The sequence below is a fragment of the Neopsephotus bourkii genome, unplaced genomic scaffold (assembly GCF_033783945.1).
Source record: "Neopsephotus bourkii isolate Nb327-2 ecotype Australia unplaced genomic scaffold, CSIRO-AGI_Nbou_v1 NB_887, whole genome shotgun sequence".
Taxonomy (NCBI): domain Eukaryota; kingdom Metazoa; phylum Chordata; class Aves; order Psittaciformes; family Psittacidae; genus Neopsephotus; species Neopsephotus bourkii.
Genome location: NW_026901381.1, coordinates 1,385,714 through 1,395,495, shown reverse-complemented (window position 1 = coordinate 1,395,495; position 9,782 = coordinate 1,385,714).

The following is a 9,782-nucleotide window of genomic DNA, read 5'->3' as shown; positions in this document are numbered from 1 at the left end:
AGACCAGTTTGGGCCCCCCTGTCACCCCATCTCTCCTCCCCATTGTGCCTTACAGCTGGGCTCACCCTCCCTAAGGAAGCAGCACCCACAGACTTGTGCCCAAGCCCACTGCCCACGTGTCCACCCACCAGTCAATAAGGAGCGTTGGACCATGTGCAATGAAGGAGCTTTGTGGTTGGTTTCAGTCCTAGCACGGACACAGCCCATGAGGCTGCTCCGAAGCCTGCCAAGGTCGCTGCATCTGATCCTGCAAGTGGATGTCGCAGCCTCTTCATCGGACTGACTTTCCACAAAGGGAAATGCCGTATTCACCCTCCTTTCCTCTCCTGTTGCATCCCTGGAGGAGGAGAGGAACCAGGTCATGAAACTCATCTCCATCATATAGATCCTGAGGAGCTGATGCAGTGAGCTCCTTGCTGGCTCATGTCCAGCGGGATATTACCTACCTCCCCAGCGGCATCACTGTTGTTTGACTTAACGAACTGGATCAAGTGCATTTTGGGGATAGGAGGGTTTTTTTTTATGGTTTATGAATTGTCCAGTAGTTTAAAATGGACACACATGAATAAAGTGGTTAAAAAAAAGGGTAATGCTGCGGATTTTGGGGGTTGGTTTTCCTTGCCATGGCTATGCCTGTTCCTAGTTCAAACTTGACAGGTAGAACTTCCTGCTTGCTTGCCTCTTTCTCGTCCGTTCAGGCTTGGACCACACAGTTTTAACAGGGCTTCAGGAAAATCAGAAAGTTCCTAACAAAGAGCAGCCTTCTGCAGCTCACGTCTGTCAGGTCAGAATTAAGGTTGGATGAGGCTTGGATATTCACTATTCACTGGAGTTGATGAAGCAGTAGGGTCCTCCAAATGCCTAAGACTCAGGAGTTGAGGTTGTGGATCAAATGCCACTAGATCTCAACTTCTATAATCATCTACGTTGTATGTGTTGGAGGAGGGAAATGGGGAGGTCAAATCCCCATCCTGCTGCCTTGTTCAGGGACCAGCTCTTGAGCAGGTACATTCGAGCTGTGTTGGGTACCTCCTGGCCTTGGGTGGTTCTCTGCTGCTTGTGCTGCTGCCATCTCCCAGAGCTGCTGCAAAGCCAGGTCCCCTGCATGGGATCAATACGTGGCTGAAGGTCCCCAACCACAAAAGGCTGCAAGGTGTGGGGGAAAGCACTGCCTGGAATAACATAAGGTAAGCCCCTCTTCCTTGTTTTGTTACAAAGGATGAATTACCCCACACACCAGCTCCATGTCAGCATTCAAGGCACATGTTCTCCCCATCTCAAGCCTCAGTGCTTTATCTCTGGCTGCAGCCCGTTGCTGTCGGCTCTGCTCTGACACTCACGTGTGATAATGACAGCAGCAACTGAGGGGGGCCTGCAGGGAAAACAAAGCTTTCTGGTTGCCGGTCCCAGTTTGAGGGGGCTGCATGAGGAGATAGGTACCTCTATTACAAGAACTTGATCTCAGGGTTTTATTTTCACAGTATCACAGTATCCTCTTTCACGGACACCCCCTTGTCGTGGGGAAAGAGCTTGTGTGCCCTTCTGAAGTAGGGAGTTATGCTGGTGGTGGCTTATGCTTCTGGTAGGGTCTCCCATGCCAGTCAGCTCTCAAATGAAGGGTCAGACAAAATGTGTCCATGGGCAGGATGGGCTCACTAGCCTTCGGGCAACCATCCTAGGAGAAGGACAACTCCAACTTCAAACCCGGGCAGATGGAGCTTGTGTAGCCCTGTAAGGCCATCCATCTAAGAGAAGGATACTCTAATTAAACCTACGACCTGAGGACTTTGCTGTCACCGTCCAAGCTTGCTAGGCCCTGGCAGATAAACCTCAGGTGTAAAGGGTGAGGCCAGTTCTGCGCACGCTGTGCCTCACCTAAAATAAATCCACTGCGCAGGCCCGAAGGGTTTACCCACACTTGCAAAGCCCTGCAGCGACAGGCGAGGGATGAAACGGCAGGTGATAAGGTGCACTGGAAGTCGCAGGCCCAACCCTGCATGCAGGCAGTTCAGGACATTGGTCGCTCAAGTCTGACCCAGGAGATGACAGTCTTGTTCGGCAGCATCCTGAATGACCAAGCAGCCTTTTTCAAGGACAGCACTGCTTGCTCCATATGGAGAGAGGCCTAGAAAAGGTGGCCTAACCAAAGCTCATCTCCCCCTCCACCTGGCTGGCTAGCCGCGGCCAACGGGCATCTTCTATTGCGGTCAATTAAAAACAAAGAGACAAAGGCATACACCTGCCTCCAAAGGTGTGTCCAGATTGACACTCGCATGTTGGAACATCAGAACCATGCTTGATACAGTGAACAGTGGGCGTCCTGAGCGCCATTCTGCGCTAATTGCCCATGAATTGTCACGACTTAACATCGATATCGCTGCACTCAGTGAAGTTCGCCTTCATGAGGAAGGTAGCCTCAAAGAACATGGTGCTGGCTATACGCTCTACTGGTCAGGCAAACCCAAAACTGAAAGTCATCTTTCTGGAGTCGGCTTCATGATTAAAAACTCCATAGCCTCTAAACTTGAAAATTTGCTGATAGGTCATTCCGACCGTATTATCTCCTTACGTCTTCCACTGCACAATATGCAACACGTTGTTCTTTTCACCATATATGTTCCAACTCTGCAAACTGACCCTGCAGAACAAGAAAAATTCTACTCTGACCTGCGTCACCTCACTCAGAAAGTTCCTATAGAAGATAAGATCATAATCCTTGGTGACTTCAACGCCCGAGTAGGAAAGAACTTTGAAGCCTGGAAAGGAGTACTAGGCAAGCACGGTGTTGGCAGCTGCAATGATAACGGTCATCTCTTACTAAAGTTCTGTGCAGAGCAACAGCTTACCATCACCAACACTATCTTCCAGCAGAAAGACAGCTGGAAGACAACCTGGATGCATCCTCGATCTAAACATTGGCACCTTATTGATTATGTTTTAGTGCGCCAGAGAAATATTTGTGATGTCTGCCAGACCAGAGTGATGCCTAGTGCAGAATGCCAAACAGACCACCGCCTTGTGCATTGCAAACTTAATTTCCACTTCAAGCCCAAACCTAAGAGGGGCGCCATTCCGAGGAGGAGGCTCAATGTTGATAATCTTCAAATAGCTGCAGTGAGGGACAGCTTTAAGGCTAACCTTCAAACTAGGCTTGAAGACCAATGTATAGATTCTTCTCCTGAAGCGCTTTGGCAACATATCAAAAACAGCATCCTGCAGTCCTCCGTAGAATCCATTGGGTTCTCCTCAAAGAAAAACAAAGACTGGTTTGACGATAGCAACCAGGAGGTCCAGGAATTGCTGACAAAAAAGAGATCTGCTCATCAAGCACACCTCGCTCAGCCACTCTGCCATGTAAGAAAAGCAGCCTTTCATCTTGCATGTAGCAAACTCCAACAGAAACTTAGAGACATCCAGAACAAGTGGTGGCTCAACCTAGCAGAAAAGACTCAACTATGTGCAGATTTGGGTGACCACAGAGGATTCTATGAGGCTCTGAAGGCAGTGTATGGACCCACATTCCAGGTTCAAAGCCCCTTACTTGGTGCAGATGGCCAAACGCTTCTTACAGATAAAATCTCCATCCTGAATCGTTGGTCTGAACATTTTCAAACCCTCTTTAGTGCTAATCGTGTAGTCCAAGGCGAAGGAATCCAGCACATTCTGCAACATCCAGTGAAAAACGAATTGGATTTAGCCCCTACCATGGGAGAGACTCTTAAGGCCATACAGCAGGTGAAAACTGGCAAGGCAGCTGGGGTTGACGGAGTCCCACCTGAAATATGGAAGCATGGAGGCCAAGCACTTCACGCTAAATTTCATGAGCTAGTTGTGTGCTGTTGGGAACAAGGCAAAATACCGTCAGACTTTCGTGACGCAATCATCGTCACTCTGTATAAGAAAAAAGGTGTCAAGTCAGACTGCTCAAACTACCGTGGTATAACTCTGCTCTCCATTGCTGGTAAAATTCTTGCAAGAATACTATTGAACAGACTAGTACCTGCTATTGCAGAAGAACTTCTACCTGAAAGTCAGTGTGGTTTCAGGGCTAATAGAAGTACCACAGACATGGTATTTGTACTCAGACAATTGCAAGAAAAGTGTAGAGAACAGAACAAGGGGTTATACGTAACTTTCGTTGACCTCACCAAAGCTTTTGACACTGTGAGCAGGAAAGGCTTGTGGCTGATCTTAGAACGATTAGGTTGTCCCCCCAAGTTCCTCAAAATGATTATTCTGTTACATGAGGATCAGCAAGGCCAAGTCAGGTATGGCGATGCACTCTCTGAGCCTTTCCCAATAACCAATGGTGTGAAACAAGGTTGCGTTCTCACACCGACCTTATTCACAATCTTCTTCAGCATGATGCTCCAAAGGGCTACAGCAGACCTCGACGAACAAGACGGCATTTATATTCGATATCGTACCGATGGTAGCCTATTCAATCTAAGGCGACTGAAGGCCCACACTAAGACCCTAAACCATCTTGTCCGTGAACTGCTCTTTGCTGATGATGCCGCCCTTGTTGCCCACACAGAAGCAGCTCTGCAGCGTTTAACATCTTGCTTTGCAGAGGCGGCTGAGGTTTTTGGGCTGGAAGTCAGCTTGAAGAAGACAGTAGTCCTCTACCAACCTGCACCGCAAGAAGATTATCGCCATCCCCATATTACCATCGGCGAGTCAGAGCTTAAGACAGTTCAGCAGTTCAGCTATCTGGGAAGCATCGTTTCCTCGGATGCCACGATCGACAAAGAGATAGACAACAGAATAGCAAAGGCATATAGAGCCTTTGGAAAACTCCATAAAAGAGTCTGGTGTAATAAACACCTGAAGAAAAGTACAAAGGTCAGTGTCTACAGAGCCATTGTATTGTCTACTCTTTTATATGGGTCTGAACCATGGGTCATCTACCGTCATCACCTGCAACTCCTGGAACGCTTTCATCAGCGCTGCCTCCGTACAATTCTAAACATCCATTGGACTGACTATGTGTCTAATGTCACTGTCCTCGAACAGGCAGGGGTCACCAGCATCGAGGCCATATTACTGAAATTGCAGCTGCGCTGGGCAGGGCACGTCTCTAGAATGAAGGATCACCGCCTCCCCAAGATCGTGTTTTATGGTGAACTTGCCACCGGTAGCCGCAAGAGAGGTGCCCCAAAGAAGAGATATAAGGACTCCCTGAAACAATACCTTAGCCTTGGCCATATTGACTGCCACCAGTGGTCCACCTTGGCCTCCAATCGGGAGACTTGGAGGCACACCATACATAATGCCGCTGACTCCTTTGAGAGCTCACGAAGAACTAGTCTCGAGGAGAAAAGACAACGCAGGAAGAATCGTGTCCCACCTGTTCCACCCAAGGAGACCTTCTGCTGTGCTTTTTGTAGCTGGATTTGCCTATCCCACATGGCCTTCTTAGTCATCAGCGCGCTTGTAGTAAGCGTGGGTAAATGCCCTTCCCAAATCTTCGTTCGCGAAGTCAAGCCATGATCACAGTATCACAGTATGTTTAGAGATTGGAAGGGACCTCAAAAGATCATCCAGTCCAATCCCCCCGCCGGAGCAGGAACACCAAGATAAGGTTACACAGGAACGTGTCCAGGCGGGTTTTGAATGTCTCCAGAGAAGGAGACTCCACAACCTCCCTGGGCAGCCTGTTCCAGTGTTCCATCACCCTCACTGAGAAGAAGTTTCTTCTCAAGTTTAAGTGGAACCTCTTGTGTTCCAGTTTGCACCTATTGCCCCTTGTCCTATCATTGTTTGCCACTGAGAAGAGCCTGGATTTGCTGCTGGCATCGATCAGGTAAAGCTGGTCCTAAGGTGAGGATGCTGAGGACATCCCGGCCCTCTGCAGGGACCCAGGTATGTGAAATGGTTTCTTTTAATAGCATGGATTTGTGCTATTAAATGCTCCCAAAGCCCCAGACTGGATTCTGTGGCTGATGCAGACTACAAGCGACCCAGTCACCCTCCTCCAGCACCAGTTCCTGATGCCCAGCACACGGGTGCTCCTCTGCCACGTGATTGCAACAAAGCCCTGGCACTGGTGCACCCCTTCATCAGGGATTTATGGGCAGAGCTGGGCTTGTTCTGGCTGTCACTGTTGACATAGGACACGGATGGGAACACGTAATAGATGCCATCTGTGTCCTACTTGTGGGACCCAGCTGGGCTGGGGTGACCTGTGCAGCACCCTGCCCATGCTGGGCTTGGGGTTCCCCCATTGCAGGAGGTGTTAGGGTGTGGGGAGATCACCAAGGGCCTGGCAAGATGTGCTGTTCTCCAGGGTACCCCTTGGTGAGCAGCCAAGCATCAGCCTCGGGCACTTAGTGCAGGGAGCACGCTTAAGACTGAAAATTGCTTCCAGCCTCCAAAGAAAAGATGTAAGCAAAGGAAATGGTTTCAATAAAAAGGGAATTTTATCCCTTTGCTGTTTCTAAGGGCAGTGAAAGGGTAATTATTTGGCTGTTCAGTCTGTTGACTCTTTCCTCCTTCCTTTCCCTGTGCAAATGAGAAAGGGTGTTTGCGAACAAAGGTTATACATAACCCTGGAGCATGCTGGGATCAGCATTCCTGTACCTCCATCGGGATCTGCTCCTCTGAGGAAGCACCCCAATCCCTCCCAGTGATTGTAAGCACTGCTCCTGCCCCTGGTACCAAGCACAGCTGGGGAAGAAGCCACTGCATTGTCCAGGTATCATCCCCTTTCCCTCCTCTGAAAAGCAGAGATTGTGAAGCTTAAATGCCTGCAGGATCCTCAGCTGGGGGTTGGAGTTAGATGATCTTTAAGGTCTTTTCAAACCCAAGCCATTCTATGGTTCAGAACATCACAGGAGTCCCTACCTGGTTATATTGTGCCCTGTGTTGTTGTATTGGAGTGATTCTGTTGGGAAGGGGGCTGCTTTCCTGCCTTTTCCTTCACAAAACTCACAGGGCAGCAGAGCCCAGGCAGGGTATGGATGTTTCACAGGGATTTCTGTCTTTCATCTAACACAGCAGGGAAGCCACTGTAGGTGGTAGGTATTGCTCCTGTGCTGCTGTGCCTGTGCCACTGCTGTGCCCAGCTCCTCACTGGGCCGTTGCCACCCCACTACCATCACCAGCACCCCCCTTTAAGCTGACAGGACTTTGTGTTTAATCCTCACAGCTTCCAGATAAGCAACATCCTTAAAAAGGAAGAGATGGGAGAAAGTTCCTTTTCTTGCTGCTCTTTAGTCCTTGGTAACTGTCCTTCCTGTGTGGGCTCAGCACTTGCCCTGGGCTGAGAAACCCATCAAAGGCTATGGGATCCCAGTCAAAGGTTTGCCTTATTTTAATCTCTAGGGGGAGTAAAGGTAGATGTGGCGTGTGAGCAGCAGAATGAGACTGGCCGGTTTTGTACAGAGCAGGAATAGAAAGAAAAGTGCTTTGTGCAGCTCATTCAGGCTGCAGGAGGAGGCAGGGAAACAATGGAGACATATTTCTTTCTATCTATCTATCATCTATCTATCTATTTATCTATCATCTCGGTCTATATCTATCTATCTATCATCTATCTATCATCTCTCTATATCTATCTATCATGTATCTCCCTTGTTTTGGCTTCCCACTGGATCAGCAGAGCAGTTTAGGCTCACTCCTGAGATCAGCCACTACTTGTCCTCCAATGAACTAAATCTCAGGTTCATGTCAGTGGATGGGACTGAGGAAGGGCATTGGAGTTTGGGGGGGGGGGGGAACGGGAGCCTGCGTTGCATCCTGTTAGGGCTGGTGTGTTTGGGTGCATCAGGGACAGAGGGGCTCCTTGTTCCTGGATACAGAAGGGTTTCTCTTTGCAAAGAAGGGGCTGTCAGCAGCCACAGAGAGAGATGGGAGCAGCTACCAGAGTAGCTGTTTTCAGGGCTACTCAAAGCATTCCTCTTTCTCCCCATCAGCTGCCACTCACTGCCTCCATCCTAATGCAGTATTTTTCTGGAAACCACTCTATGTGAGATGCAGCATCCTTCCCAAGGACAAGTGAAGTGCCAGCCAGCAAACACAAGCAAGCCTGAAAAGCCTCCTCCAAGCGAGACACCGCTTCCAAGACATACTTGAAAGCACTTACATACTTTTTTCCCTTCAATGGAAGTCTATTTAATCCTCCAGCTGGTAAACAACCCAATCTGCAATGCACAGCAAGCTCTGGAAGGAAAGCTCCCTATTGCTGAAGCTCAGTTTGGTTCCATTGGAAGGAGAAACTAGACAGCTTCCAACAGCTCCGTATCAGGATGGAACAGGCAAGGTGGGGGAGGTCCTCCCTCTTTTATGTCGGGGGTATATGTAGTAAATATGATGTTGTACATGCAGGCATATGTAGACATACATAAACAAAATGGCTAGTAAGTATTATAAATCCTAAGCAAATATAATCACCCAATATATAATTATGTAAGTATAATCATAATGCTGTTTAATTATTCTTGTAATACATACTATGTACATATTAATGTATTCTCACCTATAAACCTTTCAATTATTTGTAATCATTCTATTATAATAGAGTTGTTATTTACATTGTATGTATGTGTACATATGGACATGGATTCAGAGAATCATGGAACATTTGTGTTGGAAGGGACCTTAAAGCTCATCCCATTCCAACCCCTGCCACGGGCAGGGACCCCTTCCACTAGAGCAGCTTGCTCCAAGCCCCTGTGCCCAACCTGGCCTTGAACACTGGTTGGAACTGGATGAGGTTTAAGGTCCATTCCAACCCAGCATCATGATTCTGTGATCCTGGAGGTGCATTTATGCCCTTCATCCCTGGACCACAATATTCCTCCTGCAAACTCCCTGCTCCCAGTGGGATGCTCTACAGGGCCAAGGGGGTGATGTCCTGCTCTTCGTGTTTCATGTTCTTGCTGCACATCAGGCACTGCCACATTCCCAGCCACGAACAGAGCAGAAAACCAATGCCAATTACACTTCAGAAGCTGCCTAAACTACCTTGATGATTTCTACTCTTGCAAGGAAAAGGGATGCAGTGAAACAGCTGAAAAAGGCACAAACAACTTAGGAGGCACTCAGAGAAACGGTTCCCTGCACCCGAAGTGGGACAGCAAATGAAAACGCTTGCAGTTGGGGTCAGCAGTCACACGGTGTCCTCCTAACTCCGTTTTGCTCCAGCCCTGCAGCGTTTTCAGGTGCTTGGTGCTGGTCTCTGGCGTTGGGGGGAGCGTTTTCAGACCCGGACTGAAGGCGATTGCTTCACAAAGTGGGCATTTTCTGTTTGCATGGGCAGGTTTTGCTTTGGAAAGCAGTGTTTAGTCAGGGGGAAAGCCAAGGGTACGACCTAAATGGGTTGGATTGTGGCTGGGGGTGTTTTAGAAAAGCCCAGAGGTGGGTATTTCCGAAGGTCCCAAAATGCCCCTGTTACAGACCAAATCTCAGCAGGGCACTGCCCTCAGCACTCCATGGCTGAGGCTGGAGGGCTGCATTCACTCCATACATGTGGTTTTGCTGCTGTCTGGGGCAATGGGTCAGGTCTGGTGGGGATGCTGGGGGACAGGCAGTCAAACAGCACTTCAGAACTGGGACCTTCTCCAACACACCACCCATTGCAGTGAGGTTAGAAAGCAGCTGCCTCAAAAGACAAAGCCCAGAGCATTCCCTTCCCTCCTTTTCAAGCCAAAAAGCCCAAATGGGCTCCTAGCCAGCCAGATACTGCCTGAACAGCCACTGACAGCCCAATGGGGAGAGCATCCATCTATCTTGTCCTTGCCCCTCACTGAGCCATCAGCTTTTAAGAGCAGGGAACAGTA